The sequence below is a fragment of the Strigops habroptila genome, chromosome 4, assembly GCF_004027225.2.
Source record: "Strigops habroptila isolate Jane chromosome 4, bStrHab1.2.pri, whole genome shotgun sequence".
Taxonomy (NCBI): domain Eukaryota; kingdom Metazoa; phylum Chordata; class Aves; order Psittaciformes; family Psittacidae; genus Strigops; species Strigops habroptila.
In genome coordinates this window covers 62,879,762-62,905,995 of record NC_046358.1, presented here as the reverse complement: position 1 = coordinate 62,905,995, position 26,234 = coordinate 62,879,762, and the positions used below count along the sequence as shown (strand labels likewise).

Below are 26,234 nucleotides of genomic sequence, written 5' to 3'. Positions count from 1 at the left end.
CAGCAGAAGCAATGATTTATAATTTCTTCAGCAAACTAGCCTGGGGAAAAGTAAAAAAAAAAATAAATAAAAAAATAAAGAAACCCAGCAACAAAACCAAGGCAGGAAAGCAGTCCTGAAAGACAGGAGACACAAGGAGCGAGCAAGACAGATAAGAACAGCAACCCAAAGGAGGGAAGACAGCAAGGTAATGTGAAGTGGAAAGTCAATGGGAAAACAAACAATGTGTTCTTACTAAAGCTGTTAATTCACTCTTCATATCTCCCACTCAAGCCACCCATCACAACGTAAACTAAATAGAGCTTTGAGCAGCTGCCTGCCTGCCACAGTAAATGAGCCTTCTGTATATGGAGCACTGCTCCAGCATGCTGGCATCCTAAAAGGAAAAAACCTCAGCTGCAAAAATAAACAAACCAGGTACCACAATCCTCCTCCCTACATTTTTTTCCCCAAAGAATATGTGCTACTAAATATTAACCCCTTCTTACTTGTTAAATAAGCTCAGTATTTTTTTGCTTAAAATACACACAACTGGTATCATCCTGAAGCACTGACATAGTGTGTTGTACAGCACAGTACAAAGCTTTACTGAGCACCAAATCCAGGCTCATGTAAAGTTTTTCCTCCATATCAGAGGGGGCATAATGCCCCAACTCCCACTTTCAGACCTGATGAACAAATACTTGTGGACCTAAGATGCTCTGAGAAAAACATGGTTTTTGGTCCATCCTTCAGTCTTCTTATGACACTTTGCAGTTATGGCTTCCCATCTTTTGCTGAAGCCCTTGCTTTAGTGAGAAAGTGATCAGCAGTTTACGTGGCATGTGGGGCACAGGGATACAAAGATTTGGTGGATTATACACTCATTATGTCTTGGTTTGGCAGCTCACAGATTCAGGTGATCAAGAACTGGGATCTACCAGGGGTGTCAATTTTATGCTTGTGGCTAGAACGGAGGTACTAAGGGATGTTACCACTTAGAAAGTGGTGGCTTGGCACTTTGGATTTTGAATGGGACATGCTGGCACAGTGGCTTTTGCAAGCCATATGAGAGAAAACAAAGAAAACCCAAAAGTTTTGGGATGCCAGTCTCAGCCTGTCATTGGGATTCCTGTGACTTAGGACAGTTTGGGTCTGTGCCTGGCTTACCGCCTGAGCAGCATGGCTCTCAAACACCGCCTGCTCTGCCTGCTCACAGGAAAGGAAGTGTCTCTCCCTGCATGTAGATATACAAATAAGGCTTCTAGTTCAACTATACTGTCCAAGAGATACTACAAGTAAAGACAGCACAGAAAAAGGACTTCCTTCTTCTTTCATAAAATCATTGAGCACCACGTAGGAGCAATATTGTTCCTTACATATGACCACATGGCAATAACAGTATAGGAATATGTAAATACATAGGTCTTCTGGACCTCTGAGCTGCTGTTACAGCAAGGGAGGTTGCACTGCAGCATGTCTGAGCAGTCTGAAAAGGAAGAAGCACAAGAGCTTCCCACATGTTTAACAGAACAACAAAACAGCAGACAAACTAAGAAAAATATGACAACACTGCTAGTCAGGTCATGAAGCTTGAGGAGGTACTCCATAATCTTCATGAGCAAGACAGCAACCTATGTTTCCAGGTAAGAGACTACTGACTATGAGCAAGCATACACACGTTGTTTGAGTAGGCAACTACCATTCAGAATGTGATGAATAAACTTTGCTTATGACTTCAAATCATTAAAACTAGATGTTTTTTAATAAGAAAGGCTGGATAATACCAAGATCCTATTTTGTACAAACTGGGCACGTCCTGTAAAATTCTTCTTCTTAAATTTAAACTCATTTAAACTTTAGGGTAGCTTTTAGGGATGTTTAGACAATAGACTGCATAAAACTAACAAATGCTGAATCAAAGATTTTTGCAGACCTTTTGTGAGAACAGACTAAATCAGTGCATAAATACCTATTCTAAGCTTTGACAACATCGCAGTGAAAAGATACAGAAAGTGAAACATATGATTTAAAGAAGAACCAAAACCACAGAGGAAGAGGAAAATAAGGCTTTTGCTAGCTATGAGTATGGCTCAGACTGCCCTAGCAATGCTATTTTATGACACAAGTTAATCACATAGTCCTAAGGGAAAATGCCATCATTAGCAGTGTGGTGGGTACCATTGTAGATCTATGTAGTGAGGTGCAAACGTAAATTCTGACGAAACATGTAGATTGGCAAAAACAATTTAGACCACCTTCCCAGACAATTTGTGGTGTTCCTTCTTTAGCCCAGGAAAGGTTACAAAACAGGCAAATTGCAGAGTTTCTTGATTTGTACGAGGCCACACAGTCATCTATTTCAGAGGGTGCTGCACAAGCCATTACTTTAGAGACTTACACATAAGATGTTTTAAAGTTGCAATACTACAGAAACAAAACAGGAAGATAAGAGAAGACCTAGTGAGATCAAAATGGCTAAACTTCTGGGAGCTGGATATTGTTAAAAGGACAAAATCCCGACTCCACTCAAGTCAGGGTTAATGAAACAGAGCATGGCATCTAGCCCCATCTGCAATTAGGAGGATACTTTTCTTACCTCTAAGAATTGTGGAATGGGTCGTTAACAAACCACATATTGGATCTAAATTAACTTGTAAACTCCAGTAACTTTCCTGAGGCTAACCTAGCACCAGGCCTACCTATTTCTGTTATGTCGGCCTTCTTCGGCTAGTCTCAGTTCCATGGGCTTAATTAGAAATAGGCTTCTCCTGCTGGGTCTTTGTTTTGCTCTTCCTGCTGGTGATTAGAGTATCTTTTTAACTGCTTGCATTATGGATTTTAAAAAAATCAGCTGCAGGTGGGCTGAACCAATCACACTCTGCTGAATGTTTATTAAAGCATTGCTTTTCCCAAAACACACAGTGCACACATCATCTACCATATAAAATTCTGTTAAAATAAAAAGGAAGTACAATCACAAACCTTTACAGGTGAGGAAAGCCTTCTCATGCTTTGCAAATACAGCAAAAGCCTTGAGCCCACAGTGAGCATACTTCTGTCACCATCAAGTGAGAAACTAGGAGTGGAAAAATGACACAGACCTACGCCACGTGTTCCTATGCCTTGAAAAGCTGAGGTGGAGTGTGTCTTCCTCCTCCCATCATCCCAAGAGGGAAACAACTATTCACAGCATAGTCTTCTGGAGATGGTATGTGTGGCCATAAAGGACACCACCAGTTTTGCAAGCTTGGTCTTTGCAGCTGCCAGCTCTGGTTTTGGAACATCTTCCTCAAGGGAAAAGAAAAATAATAATAAAAAAAATCATTATTTCTTTTGCTCTGTGTGACTACCATTCTTTTGTTAGTTTGCCTGTTACTAAAACTCCAATATTAACTAAGCTATAATAGATTTACTTTGAAACAGGCTTTCCACATCATTTATGTCACTGGAGGACTCCTGGGCCAACATGACAGGTAACGTAGAAATATCCCTCCTAGAAAATAGGGGGAGAGAGAAAGAGACATAGTTAGTAAAAGCCAAGAATTTCTACGTATCTCTTAACTAACAAGTGCTTTAGGCTCATAGTTTTGAACAGATAGAAACACACAAGCTCTTGGCTTACACAACAGAGAATTACTCATACGGTGTGTGCATATGCGTGCATGTGTGTAAATGTAACAGGTACAAAGGTAGTTACAATTTAAGGAAGTGATGATAAGTGATGAATACAGTAATGTATAAGCTAAATGGCATATTTGGAAACCACTCAAACCGGGCATAGTCATTAAATGCAACTCCACTGTCCACGAGAAATACTGAAGTCTCAATCTAGTGATTTTAAATGGTTTAGAAGCTGATAGTTGTAAATGTCTGAAACAACTGGGTTCACTGTACAGTTCTCAAAACACGGCGCTGTTATAGTCAGTAAATACCTGCAATTTACATTACAAAACACCTAGTCTCAGCTCAATGTGAGCTGTAAAGGGAAAGGAGAGCATTTGTGTCAACACATGAACAATCAAGCAATCACCTTCATTTGTTTCAGGTGTTACTGTACTATTTGGAGAGCCTTTGTATCCAGCTACCATAAAGGAGTTGCATACTTTGCTACTGAAGAGTCTTTCTCTGGAGAAGGCCTTATCCAGCAGCCTCAGGACTCCACTTGCTGTTCCACACACAATGGAGGAAGCATCCCCAAACCCCTACTTGTGGTGCAGCCAGCTCCCCAGCTCATCTGGAGTTGCCATTCACTATATCCTTGCTCACAGCTGGCTTCCCAAGTGTCTTGAAAATTACTCAGAATTATATTAAACTGTAAACCTTGGATAAAACATTATGATCTGATTTGCCAAATTAGTCTTTCTAACGAGCCAATTAAGTTCCTTGCTAGCATGAATTCTTGAAGAGCCAAGAACTGCTGCTTCCCAAAACAGGCTTAGGAAAAAAAGGAACCAATCTTAGTTTTTGGAAGTGAACATGGCAGGCAAGGCATTGCCATCATTATTCTAAAAATGCAGTCTGTACATAGGCAGTTCTCCCAGATGAAATAGTAATGTTTGCTTTGGAATCAATTTCACAAAGTGCTTGTGAATGCAGACCGTGTATTGATGCCAGTGTGCATCATGAATTCAGCTCTGTGTGCTCTTAGAATAGCAGAGTATAATTTTACATTAAAGGTGTCTACATCTGGTGCTGTTCATATGCTCTTCCCCCTTTCCCATTCAAAATAAAAATAGCAACATAGGAAAAAGTTGGGAAGATTTCAAGAATTGCTGTGAATTACATGAGAAGGAAAATTTCAGTAAGCTTGGAGATTTGCCATGGATCTTTGCACACCAATTGCAGCAAATTTGTCCTGGTGGCATAGCGATTCGCCAACAAGTTGCATGCAGCAATTGAGAGCTTGCTTTGTTTTTAGGAACAGACTTATGGCCCCTTTTGTACCAAACAAGGACAAAACCTCCTAGGGACAACCTGGAGGGTTACCCTCCAGAGGGGTGTCAAGAGCCCTGGGCTTCTCAAAATTCCTCATCTGGGAGGAACTGCTTTAGGACATGCAGAGCAGAGAACTGGAGAGCTTTTTGCTAAAGTAATCTATTCATCTCCCAGTGGAGGGCAACGTTTGCCTAACAACTGTCTCAGTACAACTGCAAGGAACACAAGACTGACCATAGCTAAATCCTTGAGGAGAAAGACCATCCTAAGAAAGAAACTTTAATATCAGTTTCTTGATAGTTTGCAGAAACTGTCTTCTGTCTGGGAGAATGTAAAGGGAAATAATTACGAACAAGAGAAATATAAACAGTCACTCTCCCTGACATATATTCATGTGCGCAGATACCTGGAAAGCATTAACTGTGTTTTAGCCAAACTATTAATACAGACTTTCTACTGCATTTACAAGAGGAGGACTTTCCCTTTGAAACAAAATGTATTGCTTCTGCCTGTATTTCTTTCGAATTACTAGCATTTTTCTGAAGCCCACTGATGAGACAATAGCATTCCAGATCTGGGCTCAGCAGTGACAACAAAAAGGGAATATCTTGATCCAGTGTTAAAAAAACCCAAATACCTATCTGGGGACCTAGTGTCCCCAGAACACTATATTCTTCTATTTAGTTCTAAGATTCTCATTTCTTCAACTACATTTAGTTCATGAGGCCATGCAGTTTAAATAACTTGACTAAATTTTCAACTAATGTTTACTGATGTCATAAATGTTTACCTCAAATGCAAGTGCTTCTTACTCCTTCCCCAGCACACTGGTTTAGCCATCCAGTGGGGCTTGGTAGAATTCCCTGAGAACTTTTCACTTTCAGAAACTTTATGGATTGCCCCACAGTGAAGTACTCAAAAAAAAAAAAAAAAAAAAAAACCCCAAAAAAACAAAACAAAAAAAAAAAAGGAAAATTCATGTTCTAATACTTCTTAATAGAAATAAAGCCACTGTAAAATTTATTTGTAAGTATGTGTTTTATGTTAGCAAATATGATACTGCAAAAACAAAACATGAGGTACTTCCTACTATGGCCCTATTTTCTTCAGTTGAATTTTTCCTGGGTTACACTATGGTGTGTGGCCAATATCAAAATTTACCCCAACGAGCCTTAAGCTCCTTCAAACATTCTGCTTTCAAAATCAGCTAGAAAAAGACAACTTCCTTAAAAGCATCTTGAAGCACTATAGTACTTTGTGCTGCCTTGGCACAAAGCCAACCAGTAACCTCTTCTATTTCTGTTGTATGCCTAAGAGTGATAGTACTTTTCCTTACCAACATTCTTACAGATACCCATCGCTGGAGAGCATTCTAGAAACAGCACTCACACTCAGCACTGGGATCAGGGCAGTCCATTCCAGGAGCAGAGTTGTGCAGCAGTTCCAGCCTAGCAAAAGCCATCCATTTATCTACTTTGCTGTCAGCAGGGAAAAGAAAAAAAGTTAAAAAAAAAGGGGGAGGGGGGGGGAAGTTAAGCAATATTTCTATTAATATGTTAGTAGGAAAAAATATCCATAGCTTAATAATATATGCAACTTGTATTCCTTTGTACAGTCTGTTGTACTTATTAGTGAGAGCACAGCTTTCGGGAACCTGAAATTGACCTGTGCAGTCATAAAAAATGGCCTATCATCACCAGTTTTATTTGTATGCAGGGACAGATTGTAGCTAAAATATACTGGCATAACCTCATTGACTTCAACAACCTATACTCACAGGCATGTACTAAGAATGTGACCCAATGTTTATTTGCTTTTCAGACCACAAAAGCATTACTGCAGTCTAGAAATGTATTTTAGTAAAGCCAACCAATGCAGAATCCCTTTCTTTTAATGCACATTTTTTCATGTTTCCCACAGAACTGCTACTTTTTTCAGGCTTTCACTAAAACAAAAATACACCTGACTTCCAAACATCTCCTGACTTAGTCAAGTTTGTTCTCATTACTTAATTTTTTCTTTTGCACATACATCAACTAATGTTAAACAATGAAGACAACCAAAGCAGAGAATTTTGCTCACAGGTTATTAAACGACCATTAATCTTTTCCTTTCATTTTGAAGTTCTCCAAATAGCAATGGAGTTGGCTTAAGTCTGGGCATTACACAGTAAGAAATACAGATGTGAAAGCTGGAACAGAGAACACGGCCAAAGAGGTCATCAACATGGTGTAGGAAATGAACAGACATGTTTGCATAATATCATGGCAGACTCCTGAAAGGCAAAACTCTGTGGGTTGACAGAGCAAACAGATGGTTACACAGCATGTAAGAATATATTTCTTTTGCAGAGATTCAGCTGAAGGAATATAAAATAATGAGCTCGTAGTTAAAGAACAGATGATGAATGAAAGGTAAACAATGGGAAAATGTGATTAGTCATCTCTCATTTATTTCACTGGACCTGATATTTTTGACACCTAAATTCATGATAAAACTATCCTTAACTGAAGGCAAGAGAGTCTTGAATCCATTGTATGTGCCTGCTTATGTTGTGGCAAGCTTCTAGCTGCACCTGCCAACATGTGCTTTCAAGCACTTGAGCAATTCTTACAGAATTAGCTCAGTTTGTCAGAAATGAAGAAAGAGCAGACACAAAGATGAGGTGGTGTGATTTGAAATGTCAAAATATGGTTTAATACTATTTTAAATGTCAAAAACAAAGTTTCTAGGCACCTACGATATTTGATACCCCACTCCTTTGTTTCTGTTCATTCGTTTATGCAACACTGCTGCAAGCTGCTGAACAGGAATAGCTGCATTTTAATGATGGCTGTAGTAAGCCCATAAACATAGATTGGGGAATTTAGGCTGAGAGAGAGGAAGGGAGAGGGCAGATGTTAAAGAGAGAAAGAGAAAGAGAGCTTAAAGGCCTCAAGCGAGGATGAATTCTTGGCTCCACTGAAGATTATGGGGGTTTAATCAATTATTTCAACAGGATCAGTATGGTAATTGCGGCTAAAGTGCACTTGGATCTTACGCAACGAATTTCAGATGAACATCAGGTATCATTAGTCCACATACAGTTAATGAACAGTACTTATCTTGAAATCGCCTTTGTACTTGGAAATCATTATCAAATTGTTTAGACTATCAAATTATAAACCCTGTTCCCATACAAAAAGAAGGTAAATCATCTTCTTAATAATCTCTTGAACAAATCACTAGCTATAGCACACTGAGTAGAAAACTGACTGGAAATAATAGTTAATTTTCCGATAAAACCAAATAAAATAGCTTGCTCCTTCCTTCATTAAAAGTTTCTATGATCATGCCAGAAACAAATTGCTGGGATTGAGTAGTTATCTCTTCAGATGGTTACCACAAGATCAATGACATTAAAATAAAATGGTTAAATCTTTTATAAGTATGTCCATATGAGTCAAGAATGAAAGCAAAACTAATACAGGCGATATGAAAATACGGACCAAAAGTCAGGCTAGGTAGATATAAAGGTTACAAAGTCCCTTTTAACTACAAAATACAAAGATTTCACTGTATTCATTATGGGAAGTGATCCTATATGGGTAACGGTAACCGAAGATCTGGATATAATACTAAGTTCAACGATGTTTAACTGCTGGTCCTATGCCTTAACACCTTTCCCTTCAACAGTGTAACACCTAAGGACAGTGTACTTTAAATGGCCTCCTTACAATGCTCCATTCAATAACCTATCCATACGGACAGCCAACAGAAGCTATAAATCTGATCTTGTGGATAAAGAATACATATTCTATTAACTTTTCAAACAAAAGAGGAACTATTAAAATACTGAGATTTATTCCGCACAAAAACATTTACCACCCAAAATACTGGGAAATGTTAAAATCTTTTCTTTGGCCTGTTTTCCATTCAGTTTTCATGTCTCATGAAGTCTGCCTGAATCCCATTTCTTTTTGCTTTGTGCCAAACTTCTCCACAGACTAAGCTTTCCATTGTGATAGGATTTCTGTGATTCAGACTGCGTTGTGTGGCCATAATCTGGCATGAAAGACCTAGCTCTTCCAGCGAACCCAGGCCCTGCAGCAGCAGGAGTGAAACAAGGCACTGTGAAGATAACGTAACAACGGAGATCAACAGAGATTAATAAGAAGCAAGTCTGAACGGAAAAGAATTGGCTTAGGTTTACAAATAGATGTTTTTAGAGCTAGCCTGACAAAAAGTAAGTGCCTTTTCTCCTCAGCTGCAATTTCTTTTCCAGTAACAAATCCAAAACTTCAGCAAAATAGTTTTAAAACCACCTCATTTCACTTTCCACAGGACAACAGAGCAATACCCCCCGCTCACACAAAAGGGCAATGATTTTCCCACTTGAAAATTCAGCTTGAGGGCTCCTCCAAGCACAGAACGTGTCTGACATGAAGCTGTCAGCTTTTGTTGGAGCAGATGAGCCAAGTTATTGCAGTGTTTAGAAAGCAGACAGTAAAGGAAGAGGGCAGGATGTGGTAGTGGTTATTCAGTAGGTGGCACTTTTCTCTATGAGGTTCCAGTCTGGCAAGAAGCCCTGGTCAGTCAGACCCCTGACAACAGATATATTGTCCAAAGGTTCAGAAATGGAAAAATGTTGGGTTTTTCTCCTGATACTTTTCACTTGCAGAATATAAACATATGGTAGATTTCAGCTGGACTGAAATAGAGAGGCTAGGAGTCCACCTGCACAGAGCTGCCTGCAGAACCGACCCTGCCACTACTGATTTACTGTGGTCAAAGAATACAGCCTTGTGCCCTGCTGCAGCAGGAGCTGCAGGCTGCTGCTGGAGACTGGTAAATATTGTAGTAAAGCCTTGTGTTTGGTGTTTTGACCAAATTCAAACCTAGTCAACATCACCCTGCCATCCAAAAGTATCTTCAAGGTTTAATTTGGCTGATACATTCTTCATGGTGTGCTTTGTACACACTTCTTTTGTCAACTGCTATTTCTGTGAGAGTGGCTGCTTTCCAGGAATGGAGAAATTGATTTCTGTACGCAATTAAAAGAGAGAAAGAGAGAAGAGAGAAAAAAAAAATCCAACTGGCTTCACGGTTCATCTGACACTGTTGTTGGTAGAAACTCTGAGAGGACACAGAACACCCTGTGGCCTCCTAAAAACAGTTAATCAGGATTTAGACAACACAATAGTTACCTTGCTTTAAGAGAAATTTCTCCAAAGGGTTAATTACAGACCCAGAAAAAAACAAAACAAAGCAAAACAAACATGCGGAAGGCATCAAGCCTAAAATTTTAACATGAGCAACACTAACAGACCTATTCTCTAGCCAGGCACAATCCCTGTAATTCTACAAATTAGATTGAGCCCCTGGGAAGTATGTGCCTGCAGCTGCTACACAGATGTGCAAATAGAAAATGAAGCAGATTCTTCCAAATAAACTGGATGATCCTGAGGCTAATAAAATTACCGCTGATCCAGTGTTAACTGACAACTTTCCTTACTAAAAAGTCATGTATTTCATCTTACAGCAAAACACATGCAAAGCTGAAAAGTATCCTCCCATGAACGGTCAACAAATTTAATTGTTCTCACTTCAGAGTGATTCCCATCTTGTATCTATTTATTAATTTATTGCTAAACATCTCTTTTTAGGAATAAGGAAAGTTGTCCTTGGTGTTTGTTCAGGAGCAAGACCTTTTCCTCAGGAAGCTGGTTAGTATTTATCAGGACACACAAATGTACACATTCTCCTCCAAATATTTATCTAGCATTTAAACACAAACTTAGTTTCTACTCATGAAAGATGAAGGAATAGCCCCAACCTGTACAGTTGGCTGATGGTCAAGATCAACTAAGAAACAAGTTGCACACACTGCCTTCCTGCTTTGCTATCATGTGACTACATTCTTATCTGCTTTTCCTACACTTTCTGGCCTCCACATTAATGCATAGTGAAGCTTGGATTCTGCAACAAACACAGAAGCAGAGGTTCTCCACAGAGCTTGGAAAAACTAGGTAACCAAACTCAACTGCACTGCAAGGCAACAAGCACCAAGGACAAACTGCAACTTCAGAGATGGTTAGACAGCTAAACAGACCATCAGAAATCTGGCCTTATGCACTTGCTCTTTGGCATGTTTGACAACCACAGCTCTAAGGTCTGGGGCCATTAGCTGCCTCCATGTGACCAATAACAAGTGAAAACAAAGCAGCCTTGTTCTGCAGCTATGACAGCCCTGGACTGCTGTCCAGGCAAGCCTGATCAGAAACATATGCACTGTTTAAAAAGTATTTCTTTCATCTCTTATTGCCAATTCCCTGGTTCATGTAGCCTTCCAGCTATACTCCTCTAAAGAAACAGCCAGTGCCAAAAGTCAACAAGTGAAGCTGTAGCTTCCCCCCTTCACTTCTTGAATGGGACATGGGATCTGATTGTGGAAAGTATACATTTGACATGGAGTCCGCGGGAATCCTAGAAAGACCTTTAACGACATGACTTTGAGAGTCATATGAGCTTGACCAATTGAGAACCTATTGTACATAAGTCAGAGATATTCAGGCACTGAACTGACCTTCAACGACCTTTACAGAAACCCTAACTAACAGGAGCAGTGACAGCACAGCAAACACTTCTACTCCTTTATGAGGGTACCACTCATTCATACACAGCTTCAAAACGACCAGAGTGCAAAGAATTCCCCTGCATTTGGGGAAGGAGAATAAAAAATAAACAATGCGATGATGGATATAGAGTGTGAGGCAGGCAGGGACAAGAAACGGAGCAACCAGAAAGAAAAAGGAGGGCAACGACTGAAAATGGAGGAAAATGGATGAAAGTTGAGAGGGTATGTCAGTGACACGATGAGTTCACAGGCAGGGGCAAGATATCTTTTACCCATTGGAAAATGCAAGGAAATGGGCAGGTTGGAGAGGAAGTAGAGATATCTAACAAGAATTACTTTAGCAAGCGTTTTTCCTTCCCTTTATCACCTTACTGCAGAATTGAAATTCATTTTAATCGAAAATCAGTTTTTATATGCTCTTCTTGGAACCTGATCAAAGTGTTGCCTCCTTACTTGATGTATTTCTTAGAGTCCTCAATCGTGCCTAACATATTGCCCTTTGCTATAACTCTAATGGCCTACAATCACTTCAAGATGTGGTCTCCTCAGTTAGGATAAACAATGTTCTGCCAACGTCTGACTGATGAAAACCTCCAGAAACATACCAGGAGCTTAAAAGGGAGACATGATTTTGTAGAGAGAACTCCTCCCTGTGAATTACTGTTCTGTTAGCATCCCACCATGCCATCATGAGACACCATTCTGATAGTAGTGGTAACTGTCCTAGGGCTTGTTTACAATGAAGCCTATTTGCCAAGGCATCACCACACCAACATAACTACTCCCTTTCTACTCCCCAGCTACTATAGATCTCTCAAAGCTTTGCATTACATACCACAGAAGTCCCAGAGAGGCCTGCAATCTCACATAGAAGTGAGCAGTTTAACAAGAGAGTCCATGCCCAGTATAGACATTGATAACATGTTTCTTAAGTTGTTCCTACAGAGTTTCCTCAGAGTGTGGGGCATTTACATCCACTTCTAGGCCAAAGCTACTTATGTGGACTAATGGGTCAGTTGCCATTTTCCACTCTCAGAGACTGGTGGCTGGAGAGACTTGCCCATAACACCCTGTTTCTAAAGCTCTTTTACAGATAAGTACGTGATATTTTTAAAGCTGCTTTTCTGCAGCAGTTTAAAACATTACAAACTCTGACACCCTCCTCATGGGAAATGCACTTGCAGCTGCCCAAAGCAGCATTCAGAGCAGCATCATGAGATGATCCCATTCCTAGTCCCTGCCTCACAGATCACCCCCAGCACGTGGCTGATTCTGTGCATCTTCCACCAGAGATGCAGGTCAGGATGAACCTCCTGTCACATCTGTTAACACAGGCTGAAGGAAGAGACACTGGTCTGCCTGCTGGTGCCACTTCCACCCCTTGGGGACCACTCCCACTAGGGGGACTTAGGCATCAACATGATGCCAGAACATGAGAAGCAGCTGCTATTTCTCCATGTCCCATTCAAGAAGTGAAGGGAGGAAGCTACAGCTTCACTTGTTGACTTTTGGCACTGGCTGTTTCTTTAGAGGAGTATAGCTGGAAGGCTACATGAACCAGGGAATTGGCAATAAGAGATGAAAGAAATACTTTTTAAACAGTGCATATGTTTCTGATCAGGCTTGCCTGGACAGCAGAACAGGGCTGTCATTGCTGCGGAATAAGGCTGCCTTGTTTTTATTTGTTATTGGTCACAGGGAAGCAGCTAATTGCCCCAACCAAAAGTCAGGTCCATACTGCATCAAGCGCTGCTCTGCAAAATCCTAAGTAAAAATGTTTGTCCCCAAAAGCTTGTGTGGAAGACAGGCAGAGGAAGGAAGGAAACAATATTTCTGCTTTGCTATGGCAACTGACACACCAGGATGTTTGTGCAAGGTCACATAGGAAATCTATAGTAAAGCCAGAATTTGAACCTACATATTCTGCATGCAATTACAGCACTAGTGCAACAAGTCCTTCCTTCCTCCCAGACATTTGCTGCCTGATTTCTAGCTGTGGGCTTGAACCCAAGAACATCGGCAATGAAAACAAGCCTTAAACTATTGCACTGAGGAAGCAACTCCATCAGCAATGGGCAGTCAAAAACTCCAGTGATGCCTGCAGTCAGACACAACCTAGCTCTATAAGGCTCCACAATGCATCTATTTGGCATCCTATTTAGCATAGGAGGCATCTATTTGAGACAAATTTGAAAGCCATCCATGAAGGAAAAAGCAAAGCTGGTTTTCCTGCTATATCATTGGTCTGTGTAGGGGTGAACACAGTGCCAGGGGATGCAAATTCAGACCTACCCCAACTGGCAGAAAGAGCTGGATGTAGCTCAGGATATTGATCAACATCTCTACTGGTTCCCTGGTCAGTGGTAATATCTTCTTTTTCATTGAGAAGCCCTAAACAAGGTCTTCAGAAATTGCTTATTCTTTCCCAGAATGCCACGACAGTCACATCCCTTTGCAGGAAGTTTGCAGATGTAGCACTGTCAGAGTTAATGTCTTTAGACTGATGTTGAGCTTGTACAGAGCAGGTTGCCAGTCCACAGAACAAGCACAGTAACAGAAAAGACAAAGAGCAGAAAGGGAAAAGCAAAGAAACTGATGGCAGCAGATATTGTGAAATTGACAGCCTTAACTTACTGCGTATCCCTCTCAGATAGTAGGGGAATATTTAATCTCAGTTATTCACAGACTTGAATGAGAAGAAGTATGTGAGCTGACTAATAGGACAAATCCTAGTATTAGACAAACTAGCATAGCAAATTCTACTTCAGAAATTTAAGTTGAAGTGTATCTTGCACTATTTTTCCCTACTTAGTTATTGCTGCATGTCTCCAAAATTCAAGATTTTCAATATACGCCTTTTTTGTTTGTTTGTTTAAATTTTGCAGAACTCTGATAAAGTACATACCATACATATTTCACCATACATATGGTGAAATACCATTTGTTTTCTGAAACAAAATTGTTACTGCACATACATCTTTGCTGCCTGTTGGCCTAGGAACTCAGACGCTTTAACAAAATGGCATTTCAGAGCTGCTCAGTGGCTGTTAGAGATTTCTGGACCCCACCATTCTTATTGCTTCAGCTGGAACCCACGGCACGGCCCAGGCTATGAGCTTCTAAGCTCTTGTCTCCTGGACATCCCTAGAGATACAGCTTCTACAGCTTGAGGAAGGTCACTGTTCAGAGTGATCTGGTGATGGAGAAGCTGGCCAGATGAAGAGAACGAGGCCAGAGTCCATTAGAAACCTGCCTGACAGGCGGTGTTTCACTGAAGTTGTGCTGCTGGTTAGAAAATCCCTTCATTTCTTCCAAAATCTATCTTATTCCAGAAAGTCACCAAGCAGATAGATAGCAGTCCACACTCGTTTTCTCAAGAGGGATTGCGAATGAGCGACATGACCAAAGGTGCTGATCTGATTTGTTGGTGTCCTGGGTTCAGCTGTAGCAGTCATTTTTTCTTCTTAGTAGCTGGTGCAGTGCTGTGGTTTTGGCTTTCAGCCTGGGAACAACGCTGATAACACCGATGGTTTTAGTTGTTGCTAAGTAATGTTTATTCTGACCAAGGACTTTCTCAGTCTCATGCTCTGCCAGGGAGGAGGGGAAGCTGAGAGGAAGCAGAGACAGGACACCTGACCCAAACTGGCCAAAGGGGTATTCCATACCACAGCACGTCATGTCCAGTATAGAAACTGGGGGAAGTTACCCAGAAGGCCCAGATCGCTGCTCGGGTCAGGCTGGGTATCGGTCGGCGGGTGGTGAGCAATTGTATCCTCTCCCCTTGCTATTTCCCTTATCATTATTATTATTGGTGGTAGCAGTAGTGGGTTTGTATGGTACCTTAGTTACTGGACTGTTCTTATCTCAACCCGTGGGAGTTACATTCTTCCGATTCTCCTCCCCATCCCTCTGGGAGCAGGGGGAGGAAGAAGCGGGGGAGTGAGCGAGCGGCTGCGTGGTTCTGAGTTACCGGCTGGGCTTAAACCACGACAGTTGGCCTGCTCCATACTACAGATTTCAAAAGCTGTTTATCATTTAAGCAAAATCCTTGAAGATGGATGAGAAGAATGTGGACTCAGTGATTCTCTTGGAGGCACTTTTGGAATTTTGTAAAGTGAAAGCCTTACAGGAACAAACAAGGTGGCAGAAAGGTTTACAGGAACAACAAGCCGCGCTGTATGAAACAGCATGCAGAACTTCCAGCTAGGAGTTCAGATACAACAGAGGATGACAGAGTTAACAAAAATCAGAACAAACGTTAAAATAGTGGAGTACTCTCTATGGGTGCACAAGATGCTACCTGGAAGGGAAAGGGTGTTTCAGGACAAAAGGATGCATTTTTACACTGCTCCCAACAGTCTTTCCTAACATACCAGGTCATTCAGAAGTTTCACCGAACCCGTTAAACTGCCTTTTCTTCAGCTATTTTTGACATGCCTTTTCCATTGACATAAGTGGGAAGTACAAGGAAATTAAAATGGTCCCCTCAGGCTATCATAGGGAATGTTCCTGCCACTTCCACCATGGCCTCAATTCCACCTACCACAAAACCTACCTACTTCTGTAGTGGAAGAACTGGAGTAAAGAAAGTATCAGTGACCTCGTGCACGCTACAAGCATCTAAATCACAATGCGTGAGGGTCTGCTGCTCAAGGCTGTAAAACCCAGTGGTGAAATGTTATTATCCAGAGCCTGATTTACCACTAGGAATTCCAGCATGGTTACCTGAAGGTTAGCAAGCCTAGGAAATACAGGAGGTTTTATGGAGCAAAGCAACTGCCAACAAAAAAGTGACGCAACATTCACTGCATCCCCTCAGCTCATAAGATTTAGGCCAGTATCTGACCATATAATATGTACTCATGCTGTTCTGTACTACTCATGACCTTTGAAATCAGAAGTGAGACTTGTCTTCCCAGTCCAAGTTTTCCCCAATATTTTACCAGTTTGCACACAGTAACTGTTGAAACAGTTATTATTAGGAGCTATATGTTGGTCTGCTTACCAGTACAAACAGACCCACTGAAGCAAACAGCCCCAGTCATGCTGCAAGGCTCCAATATTCAATATGAGGACACAGCAAAACCTGTTCCTAAATCTCAAGGGTTAAAATAGGAGAAAAACTAAACATGATTTTTCAGTTACCGTGAGATACTGTTCTTTTTAGAACTGCTTCTCACAATTGGAATCAGTTAAGTGATTGTTTAAAATCATTATTAAACCAAGTGTTCAAGAATGTGCTATAGTTATAGTAAGATTTTTATACAGTGAGTTGTATTACTACTTAGTAAATGTCCTTTTTATTATGGGTACTAAAAAAAATTACATTTTAACTTTTCACAGCAGTAGAAGTACTAGTGGAACTGAGAAAAGGTTTGTTAAAGCAGGAACTTTCGGGATTACTTGAAAAACCAGCTGGATGGCTATAGATGCAGGACACAGTCTAACTAGTAGTAATCCTCACATCCAGTAAAATTAAACCCTAAACTCAGGGATTTCACCTGAATAATAAAGGAGATTAGTCTATGATCCCATGTCCCTGATGTTAATTTGTCACCCCATTTTGCCTGGCAGTAAACAATTAAAGACCAGTCTTGGAAGGCTGATAGGAGTTGAGGGAACTTCATGCCTTGCAAAGATAAGGTAAGTATATTGTTTCCTGTTTACACTGGACATGAGCTTTGTATAATTATCCTACCAGTTAGGATTAATTGGACAATTATCCTGGCAAACAATGGGACATTGATGACAACAAAACAAAGGCATCTCAGAGCAGCTCCTTTGTCAGTGCTGCTGCCAGCCAGAGCCCCAGTGAATTGCCTCGGTCCTGGCTGTGGTCCCAGTGCGACCAGCCCTCAAACAAGGGCTGCACAGTTACGGGGGAAGCAGCAAGGGAAACAATTTTCCTAACCTGTCAGCATTTAAGAACTCAAACATTTTTCTTTACCACAAAAGGAGTTGAAAATTTGGAGGGAAAAAAGTGCACAGACTAAGCATATGCAGAAGATCAGATTGGCTGGAGAGAGCAGCTTTGCTTTCCATGTTTCTGAAATGTTTCCTTCAGATTTTGACCTCCTTTATCTGAACGAAAGCAGCATTTTAACAGTGGAACAGAAAAAAGAGAAAAATGTCAGAATGGGAACGTCAAACGGCACTGTTGGGTCTTTTTTAACCCAAAAATCCTCTAAGCAGGAGACTCAGCTAGCTGAATCTTTCTTGGCAACTATTCCAGTTCAGTGAATTGACTCATTTTCAGAGAATTTCTGACCAGCAACAGTCCATGGTTCATATGAGACAAAAGAATAAAACAACAGAGTCATTCCCATGAGTCTATTTCTAGCACAGGGGACTCTGTTCCAGATTGGCAGGCACCATGCTATGCTGTAGCATTTCTGTATCCCTTGCCATACTAGACCTAAACAAAGCTTGAGTCACGGAAGGTGATCACCCCGAGCACCAATTCTAACACTAGAAAAACCCTTAAAGTTACCCCATCTGAGCAATTTATAGAAATGAAAGGAGTCATTCCAAATGTTAACAGTGAACTTGTACTTTCTCAGCATATTTCAGAGACATTTGAAGATTACTTCAAAAGCCATTGCGCCTGCTGGTCCCTTGTTAACCTGGGAATCTCAAAGCACTAGAAGTTTAAACTTTATTCATAATCTGGCTGATTATATTTAGCCCTAATGTTTTTTTCTCCAGTACAGAGAAAAGGGAAAACTCTCCTCTTTTCTGAACACAAATCAAAAGACTATTGTGTCTATAGACCAGCTCACACTAAATCTTAAAACAGCTACAATCTTAAATACTTGAAAACCTGAAACTTTAGAGATTCAATACCTACAGCAAAAGAGAACTTTAAAATCCCCAGTATTCAAGTATTTCACACATTCTGTTTCTCCAGCAATATCTACAACCACCATCTTGAAGGAAATCAGAGCTGAGAATATCTATTAGTTATCCAAATCCCAGATTTTCCAAGACCAGCTGACCTGCATTGAGAGAGCTGGTGCTGTGTAATTGTGACCAATGCTTATTTCATTCTGGATAAACTCACTGCTTTACTGAGGCTTAACTAAAACCTCCAGCAAAAAACCTTGTACCTCAACCATATTTCAAAAGAGTGACTTCTCAGTCCAATTGGATCTCAGTCAAGAATGAAGTCTAAAACTCATTGACTTCTATGAATTCAAGTTGCTTTTATTCATTTTATTTCATTTTGGAGACACATAGCCAGAGTCCTCATTCACTGCAAATATACACTAAACAAATAGAAGTTTCCTTCGGTCTAAGGAAGCTAGTTACACAGGGACATATTCTTCCAGAAACTGAAGAATGCTGTGAGACGATAGGGTGGTGTTTCTTTTCTCCTTTTGTCTTTTTTGTTTGATTTTTTAGTGGAGTTTTCTTAAGGTGAAGAAGAATCACGAGGAAAGAGGAAAAAAAATCATTTGGAAGCTGTGTGGGTTAGCAAAATACTCTGGAGAATACAAGAGAAAGGGTCTTAATACTTCCATACTGTTAAGCATGAAAGAAGCAGATAGATACTTTTTAATGAATGCGATGCCACTTTTACATCCATGTTGTCTCTGGAGATTTGTGCATACTTCTTAGTTTTGACTGATATAACATAATAGGTTTCCTGCCACTAAGAACACGGTTCCCCTCTCCCCTCCCAGCTTAACTGGGTCTGTCCAAGAGATCTGGCCCTTCACGCACAATAGCTCACTTGCTGCAGAGCCCCTGCAGAAGCATGCTGAAAGCACACAGAAATATATTTCTTCTGCTGTCTTCCTGCATTTCTTAGACTCTAGATGACCCAGAGTAAAACCCATTTAAATGGGGCCTCAGTTAAATCAGTCAACTGAGTCCTTGTTGAACTAGGCAGCACTATACAGAAATATAAATAATTAGAAAAAGACATTCTTGTTTCTTTTTGTAGTCTTGGTTCTTACTTTCCTTTCCTTAGAAGGCAAGGAAATAGTTATATTTCCAGCTTTAATCCTCACTTCACTGTAGACCTAACCAGGACTATTCAAATAGTGCAGCTACTGTTCATTAAATAGCAGTGCTCTTGGTTTTAAGGCAGTGCCACAGGAGATGAGGTCCTGGTGCTCCACTAAACTCTCCACGCATGCTTCTAATTTTCACTTGATTCCCTCTGATGGTGACACAAGGCCAGCGAGCAACTGTTAAAACTGAGAATTGGTAAGGAATACATAAAAATAATTTTTAATGTAAAAAGTAAGAGCACGTCTCTGTATGCTACCAGAACATCAACTTTATAATATCTCATTTCAGCCTGATGCTGCAATGAAGGAAGCCAGAGATATTACAGTAGGTGCATTACTTCATCTGTGTCATGCTCTTCTCTGGAGTAGAAGTTATATTATGTTTAACTGTGGCTACTCTAGCAATTTTAAGACAACTACATAGAAAAGATATAGAAGATGTCTTCAAAAACTTATGTTATTAGTATTGTAAAGCCCAAACTTCACACTCTTGCAAGTACAAGAACTTTACATTACCAAAATAGTGTATTCTTGAATCAAGTTTTAACTTGGATTAGAGTAACAGTGACAAAAGAGGTAGATTTTGCAACAAACCCAAATCTCAGCTCTTGATATTGTCTCGTGTATTTGAACAAAATTAGTTACACCAAAACAGTCAAAGTAAGTTAAGAACACACCTTCCCTGTACTATGAGCAACAAGCAGTCTAGGAGGTGTGGGAGATAGTGGAGAGAGAGATCTTTCCTATTCTCTTATTCTGTAGCTTCTCATGAAGAGTTTCAGTCTTTCATCAATCTTTGGGCATGTTCCTGTGAGGTACAAACCAACCACAAGTGTTAGGACCACAGCATCAAACTTCTGCCAAGTGGTTTGTTTGCTGTTGGAAAAACTTTAGTGAACCCTGCCACCTTCACCAGTCTTTCAGGACTCCACATCCGCAGTTCCTTACACACTGCATGTTCTCTGGATTTATGTGTATATTACAGTATTCTTTATGACTGAATGATCTAAGCACACATTCCTTCAGGTCTCCCTTGCTTTCTAATACTTCTACATCAGCAGTCAGTCTTTACCTATCCACAGCTACACAAAATGTACTTCTTTCACGCTTGTATTTCATTCTATTTTCAAAAGCATGTTTAGGAATGAGTCAAACAAATTTTCTAAAGTATTAAGCAGCTCTTCATTTTGAAAATCTTACCACATCATTTAGAGGGTGAGTCTATAAGCCCTGAGGCAAATTTTCAGCACTGAGACAACAGAAGAGACACACACTCTTTTAAATACTACCAGTATTTGATCATTTAAACAGCCACATAGATTTTGAAATGTGGTCCTTGGAATTTTTACTCTTCCCCCCAGGCACTCTTTAAACAAAAGGTGCCTACATTTGCTATACAGGTCTTTACATAGAGGTAGGAAAAACTTCTTACAGTAAAACCCACAGAAACAAGAAAAACACCAGTTTAAATTATGAGCCACGGCTGGGGATCAAAGGGTCAGCATTTTCACCAGAAGGGAATCCCTGTTCCACTCATCATATTATTTATCAAACTAATTACTGGACTTCAATTCAATAAAGAGCACTGTTTCTCCACTTTTGGCTCTGTTTGCCTCTAAATTTCAAGTAATTTAGCAACAGTTGGTCTAAGAAACCTGCTAAGGACTACTATAACACTAACTGCCTCTATTTTCTTTTTGCCTCTGCCCTACCCCAAAACCCACACCAAGTTTTGCTCTCCACTACCCGTAACTTAGATACACCATATTTACATTAAAGAGTCACAGTCCTGAGAACAAGGTGCTTATCTCCTTTCTACTGCTCCAGTCTAAAAGCAATCGCAGTCCTCAGCCTTTGTGAACTTCACAACTTGTTGGATTTTTCTTGAAATGTGTCTATTCTTAAAAGCCAAACCCATGGAAAAACAACTGAAACCAAATGCCATGTGATCAGGGCCAACCACAACACGAGAGCCCTAAAATAACAGGAGAGAGACTGTGGTAATGCCTGACCTTCTGAACTGTGCATATGAGTTAAAGCAAAACAGCCCATACTCATGTCTGAAATGGTGCATACTACTATTTTATTTGTAATGCAGAAGAAACCAGTTTACAGAGCCATGACTTTAAAGCGTCAAGGATTTGCTTTAGATGCCAGAAATGACTTCATTTTTTGAATAAGCTTAAACAATGTCACAGTTGAACTTCATTAGCTTATATGGTCAAAATCAGTTCAGCAGGCAGTTTAATGGTTGCAGGAAGATGCTTTAGCAGATTTTATGTTCTAAACATCTTTGAAATGTGGAGTTATTCTGGCTGGCCTGAAACTAGCAGTTCAAAAACTTTCATTTAAAGTATACAGGCAAAACAGCTTCAACAAGAAGTTTCTTACACAGATGTTATCAGCTTGTTCAGATCTGCACCCAAGTGATAATTACACTCAGATTATCCCTGTAGAAACTCAGCATGTTACTCCCAGTAACCTAAAATGCACATTAAGTTACTGCTGACAAAGATGAGTGGAGCCCTTCATATATATCCATATGCAGACCATAATATTACCAGGATACTTAGTGACAAGAAATAGTAACCTTTGTGAAGATAAAGAAAGAAGCCATGATACATCAATAAATAGAAACTTCTGGCAACCCAGCCATGGCAGTGTGGGGCTAAGAGCCAGGACTATCCAAGTTACATATACAGTCAGTCAGGATGTTCAGAAGCTGTTACTGTTAGGAGCTAAGTTAAATCTCTGTACAAACCACAACTGCAACCTCTACCCTCTACCAAATCCAAATGTTTGAGATGGCCAGACACAAAACCAAACCACAGACACATCACCTACACCCCAAATCAAGCATATTTGGGTTTGCTCAGGAATTAACAGGGAATTAATGTTTCCTGGGAAATATTTTTAACAGGATGTGCAGCTATGACACCAGGACAGGAAAAAGCATGGGGAAAAAGGGCCGATGCATCAAAGAAGATGACATCTAGGATGTTGCTGAAGTCTTGGTAGTGAGAATCAAAGGGAAAACATATTGTTATTATTCCTAGCTTGTTTTCAGGGCAAACAATTGTCCTACTTTCATTGTAAATGAACAAGATTATGTTAGAGACTCCTCAATCCACAGCCACGCTTTCTTCCCTGCAGGGAAAACTTGGCCCTTGGCCTTCCAGAAAGGCACCCAGTCAGAAGAGTAAACTTTGCTGCCAAATATCACTGCTTGTGCTACCTACAGCCTTTATGCTACACATGTACAATGAAATCCTGATCCCATTCTCGTTGAAAGTCCTTCTACTGCTGGCAGCAACACAGACAACATTTTCTTTTTAAGCATACCTTTACTTCATGAAAAGGTTTCGTATGAATAAAGCGAAAAACATCACCAGCACTATATAAGATAGTTTTGTCTCTATCTCCTTCTAGATCTTGAGTACATATATATCTGCATGTCCATGCTTCTGCTTACAGGACTTGCAGCAGAAGCTGCCTGGCAGAGGTAGGCAAATCAATAGGTTAAAGATATGGATGCTGTGTGCAATTTGCCATACTCTGCATTATAGGTAGTTATCTGAACTAAACAATTTTGACAATAAAGGCGAGATCATAGAATCATAGAACAGTCTGGGTTGGAAGAAACCTTCAAAGGTCATGAGCAAGGTCATCTACAACTAGACCAGGTTGCCCAGAACTACATCCAGCCCTAGCCTTGAATGTCTCCAGGGATGGCACATCTACCACCTCTTTGGGCAACCTGTGCCAGTATTTTACCAGCCTCATTGTAAAGAATTTCTTCCTCACATTCAGCCCAAATCTCCCCTCTTTTACTTTAAAATCATCACGCCTTGTCCTATCGCAACAGGCCCTGCTAAGAAGTCCCTCCACATCTTTCTTATAGGCCCCTTTTAATGCTGAAAGGCCGCAATAAGGTCTCCCCAGAGTCTTCCCTTCTCCAGGCTGAACAACCCGAACTCTCTCAGCCTGTCCTCATAGGAGAGGTGCTCCAGCCCTCTGACCACTTTTGTGGCCCATAACAGATGTGGCAGCCAGACCACAGAGGAAAGGAGAACAGTGAAATGTCTCTTAATGCATGAAGAATTCAAGCATAAAGATGGAAGCACTTGTACACAGACAGAAAGGGTTGAGTGACCAGAGGATGAACTGTTACAACAGTTGATTTTGGCACAGGATCATACTTCACTGTACTACTTCCTTCAGGTGAACTCCTGCCAGAAATATTGCTGGGCAGAATCCAAACTTTCATCTGACCAGAATCACTGAGCATAAGCAGAGACCACTGAAACTGAACTGTACAAAAGGGGTTAGAATTATAAACCATGACTTCCTACAGGTCTCAGAAATCAGGATCACCATAAAGACATACCTTCTTTATAGGACCTTATCTAAAATCCACGGAAGTAAGTAAACTGGATACTTCAAACAGGGATGCTTCTGTGTTTTGGTTTTGTGTTTCAGTATCACCTGTCCAGAACATTGATTTCTTTCTTCTCTGTTTGTTACAACCTCAAGAGAGAAGATGAATACACAGAGCTAACAGTGACTCACACAAGAAGGTGTGGACTTACAGCAGGCTGAGCCCAGATGATGTAAGTACCAGCCTACTGTTCCACCATCTTGAACTTTATCTTCTGCAGGCAGCGTTCATAATGCTTTTGGTATTAACACTGCAAAATGTTATTTTGCAGAAATGTGACTCTGCAGGAAGAAAAAAAAGAACAGTTGCTGCAGTATCTTTCTTATGAAGTCAATCATCATATTAGAAAGTCCAATTATCTCATATAATCAAGACAGAAATCCTCCAGCTCTGACATTTACCCAGTCCTATGAGATGAAGGGTGATTCTGATCTTTCCCAAAACATCTTTTCATCTGCCTCCTCTTCCCTTCCATCACACCATGGAGCTATTCTCCAATACTTGTACAAACAGGAAGAGGAAACTGAACTGCTACCAACATCCTCATCTTCATAAATGACATAGCTCCCTTGTGCTGTATCATTTGCTCCCTTCTGAGTCCTGACAAAGTACAAAGCATAACAACACATAACAGCTCTGCTTAACCTTAATTCTTAACATTCAGGTTTAATTCATAGCTTGAGCAAAAGGGTCTTAGTCCAGAATTTGAATTATCTACACAAGATTTTAAAAGCTGTAATTTCTGATTTCAGCAAAAGATTTTGTTTCTTCTGCATACTTTGCCCTCTTTCTAAAAATAGTCTTAGTTTCCTGTCTCAAAAATCTGTCTTCCATCACAGAAAGAGGAAGATTCGGAAAATTTTTCCTCTGTTCATCTGATACTTTCACAAGTGCTACAGGGCAAAAATAATAGTGCCACTCTTCATAATAATTTTAATTATATCAGTATCCTATGAGGGAAAAATTAATAATAATGCAGATCAGAGTCATATAATATACCTTATCAACAAACAAAACATGCTACCTCTATACACCTCCAGGATGGGGCGTCACTAAACAAGATGGGTCGGGGAAGTAAAGACAACTCAGGATTAGCCTGGTCAAGAAACACCTCCTGAAATTGGGCACAGTTATGCTTTTTTCTAATAGATACAGTACTTCCCAGAGCAGAAACGCACGATATTATGTCAACATTTGGCTTCCTTAACTGTATTTGAAGACAGCTTTGTGATTACAGAAACTATGCTGGAATAATATTAGCTCATACGTACAATAGTACTTCGGTCCTCTCCTTTCACAGGTGGCTTTCTTTTGTCGCACTAGTATGCCTGTTTTTACATAGATTGGTAGAATTGTCTGTCTGTTCAGAGCCAAAGCACCCAGAATGAGGCTATTTTTCCCTGTAACATTTTAACCAGCTTGTCAAGAACAGGCCCAAGTGAGAACCTTCAATGCAGAACTGCAATGAAAGAGCCTATTGCAGAGCATCTGGTTTCCCTGTAATGCAAACTGTCAGAACAGATTCCTGCAGTCTCTTACACAATTTTCTCTTTTGCTGAAGTACTTGGATCTCAGAAATGCACATTAATTCTTTGTATATCAAATATAAAGATGTGCTGACAGCATAGATGTCAAAGATGAAAAACCTTCCTTTCATTCTGATCATTAATCTTTTTAGTAATAGCATGTTCTTTGATGGATTTTTGTACCTAGTTCATGACAACAGCTGGAAAAGAGAGTGACAAAAGCACAAAGCAAGCCACGAGAAATGCTGAGAGCTGACAACATCCCAAGAATTTGTGGAGCACAAAAAAGGGCTACATGTTGGTAGCTTCCTCTTGCTTGTTCTGCCAAGTAAACAAGCACCCAAAGAACATTTTCAAAAGTTTCCATTAACCTGGGATTTCTGAGCTTCACAACCGTTGAGCTGTTCTAGGGAGCTCCACCATACAGCTACACTAGCAGAGGATGCTGCAGGGCATCATCTAATCCTAAAAATCCTGAGTGGCATTAGAGTCTGAACGTGTGCACCAGAGCCAAGGTACCTAACTCCACAGCATGGTTTTCATTCTTAGAGATAGCGAGCATCCTTCCAAATGATGCCAATGCAAGATGAGGATTCTACATTTTAAAAACATTTGAACTAATAACACCTGTGTTAATGTATTTTGACAAGCTGAAGCCTGAACATTTGTAATCTAATGACGAATGTAAAAACTTAAATGTGGAATGTGACATTTTATCTTAA

The 26,234-nt window shown here is 40.3% G+C and overlaps 1 protein-coding gene across 11 annotated transcripts in view; it reads right to left on the bottom strand.

Moving 5' to 3' along the window:
- CCDC34 (coiled-coil domain containing 34) overlaps positions 1-26,234 on the bottom strand; it is a 78,624-nt gene that overhangs the window by 13,701 nt on the left and 38,689 nt on the right. For 4 of the 11 annotated variants that reach the window (XR_003991100.1, XR_003991107.1, XR_003991104.1 and 1 more), the window contains 4 exons: positions 24,138-24,267; positions 6,254-6,395; positions 3,396-3,475; positions 3,084-3,270 (listed from right to left, as the gene is read on the bottom strand). The gene's annotated coding sequence lies outside the window, so the exon portion shown is untranslated. Of the gene's footprint in view, positions 1-3,083; positions 3,271-3,395; positions 3,476-6,253; positions 6,396-24,117; positions 24,268-26,234 lie in introns of all 11 variants that reach the window. The other 7 variants (XR_003991105.1, XR_003991106.1, XR_003991103.1 and 4 more) reach the window with 6 other exon arrangements.